We start from the raw sequence: 16,567 nt of genomic DNA, 5'->3' as shown, positions 1-16,567 counted from the left end.
TATATTCACAATTATAAAGTATATATATATATAGCATAAGGGGGAATGTTAAACGTGACACGTCATATTACTGTACAAGCAGACGATATCTTCATTTTGACTTTGGTATGTATTATAGTTGTACAAAATACACAGTAATTTTAATATCTACCTTTCCTTTAATGTACATGGACATGTACTTAAAATCATATTGGGAGACCGAAAAGTTGAAGCTTTAAGTAATGGTCATTTAACAACGAAAGATCATATACGTCATAAAACTAATTTAACTTACACATCCCAAAAGTTAACATTTCTTTTACGAAAAATCTTCCTTCATTATATTTTTCATTTTTATTCCATATATCTAATCTCTTTTCTTTTTTTATTAATACTTTATTCACACGATAAAAATGAAAATGATTTCAATGAATTTCGTTATTATATATACAAAATATTTAATTAATTAATATACGCTAAAAGATAAATTTTTTCAATAAGGAAATATGATTTACAATAATTCTCGAAATTCAACATAGATGCATGATTACAGTTTTTCATAAGGAATGGAAAGAGGGAATAGGAAATGTTGAAGGTTTGGGTTCATTTCAAACATATCTCTGAGTAACTTGAAACATTATTCGAAGGAACCCAGGAGTCGACCACGAAACGCATCCGTTATCGGTCGTAAAGCTAGAATTCTCTCTCTCTCACTCTCTCACTCTCTCTCTCTCTCTGGTCCTTCTCGATCACAATGTGGATCTCTCTGACGCGTATATCTCCAGCTGCACAACGTCGTATCCGTATCTGTCGTAACCTTCGACCTCGGTCCACGTACCATGGGTCCGTGACCACGATCTCTCTCTCTCTCTCTCTCTCTCTCTCTCATTCTCTTTCATTCTCTCTTTTCCCTTACTCTTTCATTTCACCTTTCCATTCCCGTTTGTTTCCTCTCTTCCGTCAAGCAAACTGATGTTTGTTCACACCCTTTTTGGAATATGTGCCCTTCTAGCAATTTCATTGCGCACGAATTTCACGCGCGATATTATATCTATTCGTTTGATTCTCTCTTTTTCAAGCATCGTTCGGTTCAACGATCACACCCATCAAGATCAACGATTTTGATTTATTGCTATCGAGAAAACAAGAGAGAAGAAGAATGAGAAAGAGAGAGAGAGAGAGAAGGAATACGTATTCGATTTCTTCGAATTTTATCCTTCTCCTATTCGTTTGCTATTTCACGATCTGTTCTCTGTTCCCGGTACCTTTTCCTTTGTAAGTAAGAACCTATATACCTTTCCCAATATTCTCTCTCTCTCGGGAGAGAGAGAGAGAGAGAATGTTTTCTTTACGTTGTGGAAAGCTTAGAATAAGTATTATTACAGTTGTCGAAGTAAATTATGACAATTTTATATCTATCTTAGGAATTAATGTATTATTGTATATCGGTGTGTGTGTGTGTGTATTATAGAACGTAAAGTTATAAAAATTATTGGCAAGCACGTAGAACGATTAAAAGAAACAACTTTTGTTAGATATTTTATTCAATTTTTTTTTCATTATGTTTCTTTTTTCTTTTTGTTCAAAACAATTTTTTCCTTGTTCAATTATAAACGTATCATTCGTTAGTCGATTGAATCGAATAATAACAAATATTCGAACGAGCGAACGAAAAAATAAGAGATTCTTTGGGGCTGTTAAAATAAAAAAAAAAAACAAAACAATGGAATATTGACTTTCACCCTCCGTCATTCTTTTTTATTTTTCGTACCATTTCGCTGGGTTTACTCGTTGACAAAATCGCGATGGCGAAGTTTATCGCACACGGTAGGTTCATGGCGGTGCATTAAGTACGGAAATTTCCAACGAGCTTGCTGCTACAACGTATTAACAATTTAACGAAGCGGCACCTGTGACAGCTATTACAACACAATTATAGAGAAAGTGAGAGAGAGAGATAGAGAGAGAGACAGAGAACGCTTACGTTCTCCATATTTTGAAATCTATTCTTAGAAAGTTTGTTTAAAAGTAACACTTATAATACTTAATATTTTATATATACGTATAAATTTGTAAAGATATTCATATATGCATCTTAAAAAGGTAAATACATAAAACAAACAAGGAACTCACTTACTTATTTGGTAAGAAAATTTCTCTACGTTGTGGTTCATTAGATAAAATGCAATATATATGAAAACTAATTTCGCCTATTATATCACGCTAACGAACGAATGAAGAATGAGAGACACGTTGGCCTAATGAATTTTCATTGGCACGCTCGTATATGCGTTGTACGCGACACCGGAAAGAACAAAAAAAAATAAAACAGAGAGTGAGAGGTCGATTTTTGGGATAAAATTGGAAAGAATATTATTAACTTTAACCCGGTAAGGCAAATAAATTCGAAATACGTTGGAACGGTAAAGTGGCAGTGATAAAATAAATCCAAGCGTTAATGGGATTAGCATATCATTATCGAATGACAACAAGGGTTTTCATGTATATAGGTGTATCCATAATATACACACACACATATATATATATATATATATATATATATATACATAAGTTCAATGAATTTTTCATGTGTGATCTCGCATGTAGCGATATAATTTGTCGATTTTTTTTTTCGTAAGATTATTATCAATTGGTCGTGTTTCGTCACTTGTTGAACATCCTTTTATATCCGGTCATAAGGCAATTAGATAACGCGTAGGAAAGTCTGGTTGGTGTATGTGTATATATGTGTGTGTATGGTCGAGGAGGGTAAACGAGCGTGCAGTAGCATCATCTCCTTCTGAAAGCGCGATGCTTTCGAGGGTTGTCAACCCTCATCGTAGCTCGTCGTACGTTCGGGATTCGTTCGGGATTCGTTCGGCATTCGTTCGGTATTCATCGGTACTATTCGTTTCAAGGTGGAAGGGTGGCGCGCGCGTTACGAAGCTTCAGTACGCCTTTGGCCGTCGTACCGTTTGAACGTCATTTTTCGAATCTTCCTCAAACGGCTTTATTCTCCGTTCGGAGTATATATTCGATAGATCACGAGGACTACTTCAGTTTTGTTTGTCTGTCTCTCTGTATAAACGCGTGAATATCTTCGTACGTGTTTTAAAAATAATCACGTTATATATTTATATATATTATATTACTTTTTTTTTTAAAATGTAATTATAATATTGCGTTAATTTGTTATTCGTTATATCGTAAAATAATAATATATATATACTTGTGAAACGTGGAAAATCTTTTTTGGCTCGTAGTTTGTGATCGTAAGGGGTGACCGTCGATGATCGAATTTTTCTTCTCATCTTTTTTTGTTTGTTTTGATTTAATAAATATTTTATATATCATTTGTTTTTTCTTTTTTTCTCTCCTGGTTTATATTCTTGGTTAATTTTAATTTGGAAAATTTTTGTAAACGTTGTCTATATACGATGTGACTCCGATCTCGTGGAGATTAGATTTTTCTTTCCATCTTTCTCTTTTTTTTTTCTTTCTCTTTTTCTCTCTCTCTCTATATATATATGTGCATATATGGTCGCTGCAGAATGTTCGGACACTTTTTTAAATAGAATAAGTTTTTGTAGACTGAGTTAAGTGCTCTGAATTTTTGAGTAGATATGGAGATGTAGAGATGTGAAGTATATAAAGAATTTTTAAAATATGTTGTTTTGTTGTTACGATAATAAAATATTAATAAAACATGAGCCTGTTTAATTTTGTATGTACAAGAGTTTTTGTAACAAAAAAAATAAAGAATATATGCATTTTGTAGAGTTAATTGTCTCACGTGTATCCTATTAATCCTAAAGCGATTTATAACTCTTTTAAAAATAGTTATATCGTAAAATTTAACGATTTACCGCTAATCGAAAAATTATCTAATAAGTGTAACTCGCTTTAGAATCGGTCAATTTTAGAAATATTCACAGGATACATAAAAACACAGAAAAACGGATCTACAAAATGTATATATTTACATTTTTAAAAACACACTTTTATTAAAATCTAGATAACATTTTAATTCGTATTTAGAATTCGCGTTTAAACAGGAGAAAAAAAAAAAGAATAATTTAAATTCTCCTTATAAACTCGTTTTATAACATCACATACCCCATTTCTCTATATCTGCTAGAAAAATTTCAGAGCTTTTTATGTTTGGTGTAAAAAAAACAAAAAAAAAATGTAATTCGATTTGAAAAAGTATCTCGACCATTATTCTGTAGAATCTTGAATGTGATAAATATTTGAGATTCTTAATATAATATCGTTATATATATATAGTAACGTATTAGACATTAAATAATAGAAAGATTCGTATTCTTTCGTTGAATTTGATCAGATCAATGGTGGTGTATCCATTGAGGTTCACGTGAGTTTTGACTCTCTCGAAAGTTGCTGGCAGAGAGATATCTGGGCCAAACGACCGCTCATGACAGGGAAGAAATATTGCACTGGTCGGTCCGTGTCGTTGTTGCAACCGATCTTTTATCCCCGTTTCGTTTTTGTCCCATTTTCTTGCGTTCTCGCCGTTTCTCGTTTGTATTTTTCGTTTTTCCCTTCCCTTCCCTTCCCATCCCTTTCTTTTTCTTTTTTTTTTTGTATTCTTCAAGCGTGGCGGCTGCGGTGCCGGATACGGTCTGACACTGACGCGTACGTAATGACTTCGTGGAACGTCGAATGTCGTGTAACGCGAAAATACGGGGGATGAAGAATGCGAACGAATCGTAAAATCATACGCGCGTTGATCTTTAACGCCCATCGTTATCTTTAACCTTAACGACGCGATCGTTACGATAAATAATAATAATACCATAAGTGGGATAATCCACAGAAATATTTGACACCAATATTTAAGAAACCTTTCATTCTTTATGATAATCCTAGGATGAAGAGATACGAGGTGGTTGTGGTGGTGGTGATGGTGGTGGTTATGGTGAAGGGAGAAACTTGGGTTGTAATCAAGATCGTATTGACGTAGGAGGTATCTAATTTCCGTGAACGATAAATTTGTGAGAGTAACGACGACGACAAGAGTAGCATTCCCCGTCATAATCGTCCGATGATTTACGCGCGTTTTTATTTTCTAAGAAAATATATTGATAAAGAGTACATATCATACATACGTCTGTGTGGTTAAAATAGGGTATAATCAATGTGTGTGATATCTAACATAAACGTTTCTCTCGTTACGTCTGGTCGAATCAAAAGATTCTATACTTCTCTACCTGTACACAACAAAACTATGCGATACAATAATAAAAAAAAAGATAGACACTTTTGCCGGATGCGAGAGAGAGTTAGATTCACCGGAAATTGTTTACGTCTTTCATCCACCGGTAAACGAGGTACATTGTTATCGGTTACTGGCAACGAATTCCACTCTTCATCCTCACCCCCACCCCCACCATACCCCACCCCACTTCTATCGATGTGTCTCTCGTTCGAAGAAAACTGATAAGAACAAAATAATTGATGATACGATCGAAACGAGAAAAGGGGTTTCAAGTATTAAACAAAAAAAAACCTTCTAAAACCAACAAGCCGTAGTATTCTCCTCCTCCATTTTCGTCCACTTTCCTATTTCTTTTAACCTTTTATTGTGTTAGATAAGAATATAGAGAAAGAGTAGAATAAGATAAAGAATAAGATAAAGAATAAGATAGGAAATGATAGGTATAGTGATACCTTGCAACTTAAGCCGATCAAGAATCGGATCGTACGATCAAATCGTCTCGGTTCGTCGAGGAGAAGACGTCCTTCAGGAATTTTATTTCAACGTGGATTAACGATCGCAACATTGGGGGAAGGGGGAGGGGAAGTGGGAGTGGGTGGAGGATTGGGTGGAACGGAGGGGGGAGGAAGGATGTGGGTGCGGTAGAGACGAGTCTTTGCCCTTCGGGAAATCACGAATTATACATTTTTCAATTAAATACATTGAACCTACCGGCCCATGGGGAAATACCGTGGCGAGGCGACGAGCATTGCTTTTGGGCACGGGAAGAATAGATTTTTCTTATTTTTGTTTTTTTGTTAAATATCATTTTTATACGTAATTTTTGTCTCCTTTTTCGATCCATTCGCGGCTCTTCCTTTACAAATTATCGAATAAAGATATTTTGTCGTTGATTTTTGTTTTATTGTTTTATACACGAATTTCTATAATATAATAACGTCAATTTATTTCTATTATTTTTATTTTATTACCTTTATATTATTCGTTAAGATTATGTTTTCTGTTGAATGAAAAATTTTTGTATTAAATAATTCTTGAAATGCAGACGCGTGTTATACCCGTTTTCCAAATGATGGTGTACGAGTGCTGTTTGCTGATGGACACGCGTTGAAATATGTCTCTATGTGATATATATCTCTACCATCCGTAGAGAACGTGTATCGATTTTAATAAGCGAAGTAACGCAAACCGTGTACCGGTATCAGATTGTAAAGCGCATTTAATACCTCGTTTTCTCCAATCGGTCGTTTCCCGGTTTTTTCTTTTTTTTTTTGTTTGCAAGTTAGTTTATTTAATCGCTTGATAAATTTTTACGAGACTCTAGGAAAAAAAACAAAAATAAACTTGATCCTCGTTTATATTTGTTTCTTTTTTCCTTTAATTTCTTTTTTTTTTGTCTTAACCGATTTAATAATTGTAATTTATCGACCCCACATTGTTTTATATTTTATTATCTACTTTTCAGTACAAATAACGTTAATTTCTTTCCAACACATTTATTTTTATAATTCAAATCAATATCGTATATCCATACATATCTCTACACGCTATATTACTTTATTTGATAAATATTTTTTTTGTATTCTTCGAAGAATGACATTTTACTGTACCAAGTTACAGAATCGATTCTGTCCCGATGTCACGAAGAGAGTATCACATATTTGTTTTTTTTTCTTCTTCTTCTTTCGTTATCATAGTAGCAGAATACTGAAGTTCTATATGGGAACCGATGAAACGTTGTATTTTAAATAATTTGTTTTTTTTTTGTCTCTGTTTTGCGAGAACTTTGTAAACAACGAAACGAAATTATATATTATATATATATATATAGAAAAATATGTGTGCGCGTGTGTATATAAAAGAAAGGAAGGAAAAAAACGAAAGAAAAAACTAATAGCACCTATTGTATCGTTTTTCTTGCCGTAATTCAAAGTAATATCACCTAAATTAATTATCCCCCCGGTGGATGGCTCTGGGAAACTTTTCACAAAGGTAAATACGTTTTACACGCGAGAACAACGTTCGTTCTAAAGTGGAGAACGCTCGAAATGTTTTTTAGCGAAATGATTTTTGTTCGGTGATAAAGATGATGAAAACAGCTTTTCGTTTCGGTCAGAAAAGTGGCCGGATGTAGAGATACGTCGTTCAATTAACAAATAGAAATATATTCATTTATCCGTTAGAGTTTTTATTCGTTTCTATGAAAAATTTGATAAAAATAATTTATCGGTCATATGTTAAGAGATTATATTTTCGATATTTTTATAAATTTTGAATTGTTTTTTTACCACGTGCACGCAATTTCTTCAAATATTTAGAAAAAATTTAAGAAAATTTCTATAGCTTTGAAATTAAAAGCTGAATTAAAATGAAATAAATCGTTATAATATTTTTTTTTCAACCACGAATAATAACTTTGTTTTTATAACAAATTTCTAATAAATTCTGACACACCGAGTTATTGAATTTGATAGAAATAAATACTCACTTTAATCAATTATTTTGAAAATAATCGTTTGTTAGAAGATTGTTTCTTTTCTTACAGTGTCTAAATTAGAAGTAACTGTTTCTCAATGTTGTTTCTTCAGAAGAAATAAAGAAATAAATAAAGAAAAATATAAAATAAAAGGAGAAAAAAAAGAAAATAACGAAGGGTTGAGTGTGCCGATCGGTCGGTCGCATTCGCGTTTATCTGTTGGAGAAAAGGAGATCATTCAAAGTTCTTGAAGCTGCGAAGCTTGTCCAAAGAAACGTTCGTGAAGATTTTCGGTCTTGTTAGGAGGTAGTTTCGAGTGGGTAAAACCTATTTTACCAAGGCTAAAGTTTTGTCCTTTTGCTCATTTCAAAGTCCGCAAGGTTCTTCTTTTCTCTTATATATCTATCTATATCTATATCTATCTATATATAAATCTATCTATATATATATATATCTATATATATATATATTTCTCGTTCTGTCTTTTTCATAGTTTCTTGCTTCCACGTTTGCTTCGAGTCTCTTCTATCTTTTCTCTAACAACTCTCTCTTTCTCTCTTTCTTTCTTTTTCCTTTTCTTCTACCACCTCTTAAGTACCAAGTAATTAAAAGTTCGAAACCGACCACCATTTACGCTTGGAAAGGCCAACGTCCGTTTCGGCATTAACGCTCCCGTTTTCGTCTTGTGAACGATGCCATTGCTTGCTTGCTTGCTTGCTCTTCATTTCTCCCTTTCCACCCTTCCTCCACCCTTCCACCTTTCTACCCTTCCTACCCACCCACTTGTCTCTCTTTTTATCTTTTCTTTTTATAAATCGCTATCCTTTTTCTTTTTCTTTACTTTCTTTTCTTTTCTTTTCTTTTTTTCTTTTTTTTTTTCTTCTTCTTCTTCTTCTTCTTCTTCTTCGAAACTTTGTATCGTCGCGACGGTTTAAAGAAGATAAGGACGTGAACTTGAAATCTTTCGTTGAGTTTACGCTACATTTATTTGATCCATCGAATTTCTTTATCCTCTATTTTGTGTGTGCGCGCGCTCGCGTGCGTGGTGTGTTGTATTTTTACTTTATTTGTTTCTCATTTTCTATTCTTTCTTTTTTTTTTTTTTTTAAATTATTTCAACACTCTTTTTCATTGCACAACAAATTTTCAATTAATCCGTACTTACGAAGCATAAAATATGATCGATGTTGTTACCATCGCGTAAATTTAATTTCGAATTAATTACAATCAATCGTAGTTTAAATCAACGATGATATAAGTATTATAAAAACAACGAACAATATATTTTTATCCGAAAACACAAAATTAATTGAAAAGTCTCTCGAGACTCTGAATATCCCTTAGAATCACTAATTGTAATCTCAAACGTACCATTTATAAAACCACCTATTCGTATCCAAATTGTATTCGTGATTTTAAAGATCGATAGGGTTGGCTTATCCCTTCTCCCTCCCTCCTGTTCCGCAGATTCATCCCCGGCAGTCAAAAATCTCGTTTGAAAGGCAAACATTATGGCCTGTTTTCATATGAACAAACAAAGACAAAAAAACGACATTTCTCTGACTTAGTGTTGGTGATGATAGGGGGGTAGAATATTCTCTCTCTCTCTTTCTTTCTTTTCATTGTATGACATATAGGGAAGGACCGGTTGGTTCTGTTCCCCTCTGACCGCACGTCGCTCTTTGTCAACGCTCGTAATTCCTGCAAAATTCGTGGAAGTGGCGTATCCGCTCTGAACGCGATAAGGGTGCGCAACGGTGAATGACTTCGAAGATATATTCGCGATAAAGGTGGTGGTGGCGTGGGCGGGGGGGGAGGAGGAGTTCACAGGGAGATGGAAATAGAAAGAGTGAGTGAGTGAGTGTGTGTGAGAGAGACAGAGAGAGAAAGAGAGAGAGAGAGAGAGAAATGGTTGATATGAAGGATGGAAAGTGTCCATAGTGAGAAGAGAGAGAGAGAGAGAGAGAGAGAGAGAGAGAGAGAGAGAGAGAGAGAGATAAAGGGAAAGTTGGGGGAAATAACGACACAGTTGGTTGAAACGGTGCAGAATCGCACTTGTGAAGAGAGCACAGACTACTACCACCACCACCACCACCATCACCACCACAATCACCACCACCATCACCACTAGCATTGCGAATAACGCGAGGAGTGGGTGGGTAGGAGGTGGTTACGTTGGAAGAGTAAAAAACGCGTAATTCTTCGACCGTGCGATGTTACCAAGAGTGGTACGGAAGGGTTGTGGTGGTGGTGGTGGTGGTGGAGGTGCTGCTGCTGCTAGGATAGAAAGAGAGAAAGATAGATAAAGAGAAAGAGGTGAATGGGGGTGGGAGAGTTGGAGGGGGGAAAGGATGAGAGGGAAGCTTAGCCAGGGTAGACCGTTAATGGATTTCTAGTTATGTGAAAAAACCATTAAAACGTTTGCTCGCTCTCGAAGAAATTAATTCCGATTGCCGTTATCGCGGGCAGCTTGAAAAAGAGACGGATCGGGTGGGGGGTGTGGGGAGGGGAAAAGGGGGGCGGCGGAAGGGTGAGATAGAAGGGGATGGTGCTACGGTTCGTTCGATGGTAGAAAGCGGAGGGCCACTATTATCGTTGACGTATTTCCTGGATCGAAAGAGAAAGAAAAAGGGAATGAGATAGAGAGAGAGAGAGAGAGAGAGAGAGAGAGAGAAAGAGAGAGAGAGAGTGCTTGCTGTGAGAAAGCTCGAGGTTTTTCTTTTTTCCGAGATTCGAACGGATGGAAGAAGGAGTGGCGGAACGACGAACGTTTCGTACACCGTAGTTTCGCGTGCTTGCACGAAATAACCCGTAGATGGCCTTTCGAGGGGTTGAAAAAAAAAGGGAAAAAAGGGAAGCCCCTACGATATGGGCCCATCCGGCCGATCGCTTTTCTACTTCGTACGTAATCGATATTCTACTTTTCTTTCGTTTCCTAGAGAAAAAGATATCTCTTTCTCTCTTTCTCTCTTTTTTATTTTCTATTTCTTTCTTCTTCTTCTTCTTCTTCTTCTTTTTCTTCTTTTTCTTTTTCTTCTTTTTCTTTTTCCTCTTCTTCTTTACTCATCATTTGTCTTGTCTTTTTTTTCCATTCCCCTTTTATTTCGGGAAGAGAGTTTTGGTAATGGGAATTGCGAACGCGATTGAAGGGTTAAAGTTAGAACAATGACAGGGATAAGAATTATATCGGTTTGAACAAATAAAGAGAGATTAATAGTATTGTAAATATCTTGAAATTTAGGTATTATATATTATAGGAAAGGTGTGTGTGTGTGAAGATTTTGATTGTAAGTATTTTGAAAGAATTGGTCTTTCTTTATTTATACAGTTCGAAACGTATCGCAAAAGATATATATGGGGGTTGAGTTGAATAATATATTTTTAAATTGTCGAAGTGGGTGAAAAACATTATTCTTTTTTAAGAATGAATTATTGGATCTATTATTTTATTTTATTTAATGGAAAAAGATCGTATATATTTTTCTAGGAAAGTATTTTTATTTGATATTTTATCAAGACGTTTTTTTAGTTTCGAAATAATTTGTTTTCTCTATCTTATTAAATAGATAAAATACTAGAGTAAACAGATTGATAAATGGTATCTATCAAATTAGATCAATCAATTACGAATTTAAGAGGAGTATTTACTTTCTTTTACCTTTTTTCTCTTTCTTTCTTTCTTTCTTTCTTTCAAGACACGATTCTATTTCATTTATTAATTTCCTCGAACGATTTAATATTTAACTTTCGGCTCAATCTTTTCCGTGATTCATCTAGATTTATTTATTTCTTTTTCTTTTTTTTTTTTTTTCGATTTTAATTGGATCTAATACTTTTAGCAAATTTTTATAATTCTTCCTTTCTCTTTCCCGCCTTCTTTCCTTCCTTCCTTCCTTCCATTTCGTTTCTATGTTTGTATTATTTTTATTTCCGCTTTTACGCTCATTCGTTAATATCCATCACATTACGTTCCTTTCTCATATTTTCATTTCTATTTTCTGTTAGAATATAGTTACTTTAGAAATGTTTCCACATGATTTTTCATTTACGTCATTTCGAGAGATATTTTTTCTTTTTAAATTCTCTTTCCGCTTGTTTGTTTTATTAAATTAACTCGTTATCTTGTACACCGAATAAATCCCTTCATATATATTTCCACGATTGAATTGAGTTTCATATCTAATTATTTATATTACGTACATTATACGTTTTGACAATTTTACTAAATTATAATATGCCGTGTATATATTTCCTTTTTAAATGTAAAATATATAATGATGTCTAATTTTTTCATCGTGTAATATCAATTAAATTGTAAAATAATTTTTCTAAACGATTATCTCTATTCATAAAACAAAAACAAAAAATAGAAAGACGGAAAGAGAAAAAAGTTGTGAGAGAAATTAGAGAAAGAAAAATAATAAAAAAAAATAATTTGACTGTTAACAAATTGATAGTCTATTGTTCGGTGTTGATATTTTGCAAAATATGGAATACATTATAATGGTTTTGAAATGCGTGTCGCGAACGAACGTACACGTTAGGAATGATAACGAGACTAAAACGAGTTATCTTCCTGTCACAGTGTAAGGATTATATAGGTATATATAGTATAGTATAGTTTATAATCATTTATTGGGGATGCGTGTTATAGGAAATAAAAAAGAAAAAAACCCAAAGAAATGAAAACAGAACGAACGAAGAGGGAAATAAAGAAAGAGAGAAATAGATGAAGAGTGGAAGTGGGTTGGTTTTCAGAGTATCTCGTCGAGTGGATTCCTCACGTTTTACTGGTGTCGGTTTGGGAATATAACGTATATCTATCTTGTAGTGTAGAACGCAATGTCGAATCGCTTTTCACCAGACATCGATAGAAAGAAAATTCTCTGGCTGTGTACTATACCGCATATCGAGTAGAACAAATTGCAAAGCTCGAGTTAGCCCGAGGATAAAAAGAATAAAACAAAAAAATCTGATTTATAAGTTACGCACGAAAGGGCGGAGCCCTCGTGATTTGGTTTTCTTTTTGTCAAAAGAAGAAACGGAAAAAAGAAAGAACTAACTAACTAGCGTCAAATGGAACCCATCTAAAACGTGAGAGATGAGCAATCGAATGAACAAACCAATCGTATCGAATTATATAACAGAATTTTGTTATTCCTTCCTTACTTTTTCGTCATAGATCCTTTTTGATAATTAGTATTGTTATTATTTTACAACAATATAATAATATTGTTTAATATCGGAAAGTGTTTGTTCATATTTTTTAATTATAAAACTTAGAATAAAAGTATCGTATAAATATATTGTAATATTGATTATAGACAATTAACGACACGATCGATGTTTCTTTTTTAAGATTGACCTTTTTCATATCTTTCAATTATCTTTTATCGACTTTTCAACATTTTCAATGACCTATTCGTGTATCATTAAAATAGAATATAATAATTAAAGATAATTTTAATTAAATATAAGAACACCAAAATTCAATCTTACGAAACGATACAAAAAATAATCGTTTGATCTTTGACAATAAGTGCATTATTATTAAGAATGGTAACATTTTGTTCATCCGATTGAATATATAAAATTCGTGGCTTATCTAGCTCATCTTGTTTCACCTATACCACTATCGTGTACACGCATATACAAATACGCGTATACGTAGGATCTTTTTTTATTCTAATTGTAAAAGAAGGATTTTTGAACGTATAAGCTTCATTCACGAAATCCTTCGGACACAGGACAATCCGTCATGTAGTTGACCATTTAAAAAAAAAAAGAATCCTCAAATTCTGGTTGCTTCCGAATTCGTTCTCTTTACGTTTTTCCTCATACTACGACGAACTGGTAGTGCCATTCTGTTCTTCAGTACGATTCACGCAGTCAACGAATTCCACGTCGAACACCATTCCGACGTTTGTCCGACACCCTGACTGGCTGCCAATAAAAATGGCTTGGTGACGATCCAAGCCGGTAAACAAACGGGCTATCAGAGAACTACCTTTTGTTTTTTCACACTCCCTATACTTCACCTATACCTTTATATCCTTTATATTTTTCTCCATTTTTTTTCTTTTTTCTATACATGCCAGGGGTTGTCCGAAAAATTTCTTTATCTAATCAAACAAATTCGAAATTAATTATCTAATACAATTAGTATTATTTATATTTGATCAATTATATTAATAGTATTGTATATATATTTGACCAATTGGTTGATCAAACTTTTTTGTCGATTTTCAACGTTCTTGTTGAATGCAGAATTTTTTGATAACGTTCCTACGTTAAATTCCTAACAATTACGCTTTGTGAAATGACGAATGAATTTTTCTCCAACGGTTAAGTAAAGTTAAATGTAATCCCAATCGAAATTATCAACAAAGCGTAATCGAATATAAATTTATGTAATATTAAATAATAATTGTTGTACATTTTATCATAATCGTGGAATAAAAATTGGACGCAATACCATCCTCGCGTTATACGAGTTAAATCAGATAATTGTTTGAGGAAAAAAAAATTATATGTTTCTATTTAGACTGTATTAAGACAGCCGGTAGATATATATACTTGTTCGTTCGTCTCTCTTTATTTTATTTTCTTATCAACGACTTCGAAATCGAACGTTTTAGATTGAAATCTAGCTTTCGTGATCTGACTTGTTCGTGACCACGAAAAAAGCGAAAAATGTTTTCTTCTTAGATTAATTTGAAATTCCTACCACGAGAAATTCGCCTCCTTTTTTTATTTTTTTTTTTAAGAATCGACACATTCTAGAAGAAAATCACGAATTCTTCTCACTAATTCGAGATACTCCGTGAACGAAAAAAAAAGAAAATGTTTCTTTCGTATTCGATCGTCTTCTAAACGTTTCTTCTCGAATTTAAAGAAGAAAACGAGTTTAGGTGTAATTTTAAATCGAAGATTAACTTTAGATTTGTTTTTACTTTCTTCCTGTTTTTTTTTTCTTTTAATTTCTGATCGGTTTTCTTCTCTGTTGTTTTTATTCAATTAAAACTCTTGTCGAGTAATTAGTAAAACGATCGTTTGCATTGCCACGAATCCAGATTCCAAAACGACGAATTCCGTTAAATCATTGAGGATCCTCGTTAACGCATCAACGAACATCTGTCTAATACATATTCATATTTCCGTTAAATAACGCAAACTATTCGTACGTGCGTATGTAAACATACGCATATTACATCAATCGATCCAACTTCGAGGTCTTTATGCGTCCTATAGTTCGATAAATATTTCCAATTATACTTTTTCCTTCCGTTCCATTTGGTAATATAATAATTATAATGAAACGCGGAACAAAAAAGAACACAGAACGTAAAATAATAACAACACAATAATAATAATAATAATAATATTAAAATTAATAATGATCATAATAATACTGACAATAATAATAATAATAATAATAATAATCAACGATTTCGAGAAATATAATGAATAATCAGCAATTTTCGTTATCGCAATCGTTGAAAGAAGGAATCCCTTGAAAATTTCCCATCAAATGAAAATAATTCTAATGATAAAATCTGTGGGAAAAGGGAAAGAGAGAGAATGTGAAATAATGACAACTGGAGAGGTAACTAGAACGGATAAGAATGAAAGGAATAAAAGTGATCGAGTTTTAGCAGCCATCGCGATTTTTTCGCATAAGTTTTAAAGGCGTTAAATCTTTTAGAAGGGGGAGACCAAAATAGGATTTTCTCCGTAGGTCGTCGTTTCGTGATCGGGCAATCGAAAATCGAAGAAAAGTCGGATCGTGCATTAAGCCGTGTGGTATGCGGTTGAAAGAGAGAAAGAGAGAGAAAGAGAGAGAAAGAGAACCAGATCGAGAGAGAGAGAGAGAGAGAGAGAGAGAAAGAGAACCAGATCGAGCGAATACCGATCGTTCGATTCCCTAGTGAAGAGATAGATAGATAGATAGATAGATAGATAGATAGATAGATAGATAGATAGAGTGTGAGAGAGAGAGAGAGAGTGAGAGAATCGATAAAGTCAAACTCGATGGAGTCTCGATAACTCGCTTATCGAAGCCGGGATTATTCGCTTTCATCGAACGAGGACGGGCGTTATCGCTATTCGACCGACAAATCGCCACAGGCTCGAAACTGCCGACCATATGTACGTATTCGCATAGAAATTACCCTATGATGATCCGTTGAATTACGGTATCGTTTTCAAAATAACGAGAGTATCGGATAAGACCGTTTCTTTTTTCTTTTTTTTTTTTTTTTTTTGCGGAGAGAGAAAAGGGGGGATTTTGTAAAGTAACAAATGTATATGGGTCCTGTTCAAATGATTCATCCCTTTTTTTTTTTCTTGATCTATTTATCTATACATCATATACGTGATATCGTTATTCTTGTTACTTATGAATTTTATCATTTTTTCAAATTGGGAAAGTATATGGGTCTTTGTTAAAATGATTCATCTCTTTTTTTCTTGATCTATTTATTTATCTATCTATATTAATATTTAATTGTGATCCTTTAAAAAAAATAGCAAAATTATGGGGCCCTGTTAAAATGTTTAAATGATTCATCTTTTTTTTCTTGATTTATTTATCTATGTATGAGCCGTTTATTTTGAAAGTGGCATAAGTCATTTTTTCAAAAAAACCGATTTAATGGCAACACTAATTACAACTGAACGGTATCTTTTCATTTTCAATTAAAAAAAAAAAAAAAAGTGACTTATGCCACTTTCAAAATAAACGGCTCATATATATATCTAATTATTATCTTTGTTATCCACGATTTTATATTTTTAAACTATGGGCCGTGTTAAAATGATACATCCTTTTTTCTAGATCTAATCGTTATCCTTGTTACTCATGATTTTATCTT

General features: G+C 33.5%; 1 protein-coding gene across 4 annotated transcripts in view; it reads left to right on the top strand.

Moving 5' to 3' along the window:
• Positions 1-2,929: 2,929 nt before the first annotated feature.
• Positions 2,930-16,567, top strand: part of LOC106793703 — a 185,072-nt gene continuing 171,434 nt past the window's right edge. For 2 of the 4 annotated variants that reach the window (XM_014760850.1, XM_014760847.1), the window contains exon 1: positions 2,930-3,081. The gene's annotated coding sequence lies outside the window, so the exon portion shown is untranslated. Of the gene's footprint in view, positions 3,082-3,233; positions 3,252-15,432; positions 15,843-16,567 lie in introns of those variants that run through there. The other 2 variants (XM_014760848.1, XM_014760849.1) reach the window with 2 other exon arrangements.

Source organism: Polistes canadensis, unplaced genomic scaffold (genome assembly GCF_001313835.1).
Source record: "Polistes canadensis isolate GaletaPanama2010 unplaced genomic scaffold, ASM131383v1 scaffold_17, whole genome shotgun sequence".
Classification (NCBI taxonomy): Eukaryota; Metazoa; Arthropoda; class Insecta; order Hymenoptera; family Vespidae; genus Polistes; species Polistes canadensis.
Note: the sequence above shows the minus strand (reverse complement) of the source record. Positions and strands in the feature narration are given on the sequence as shown.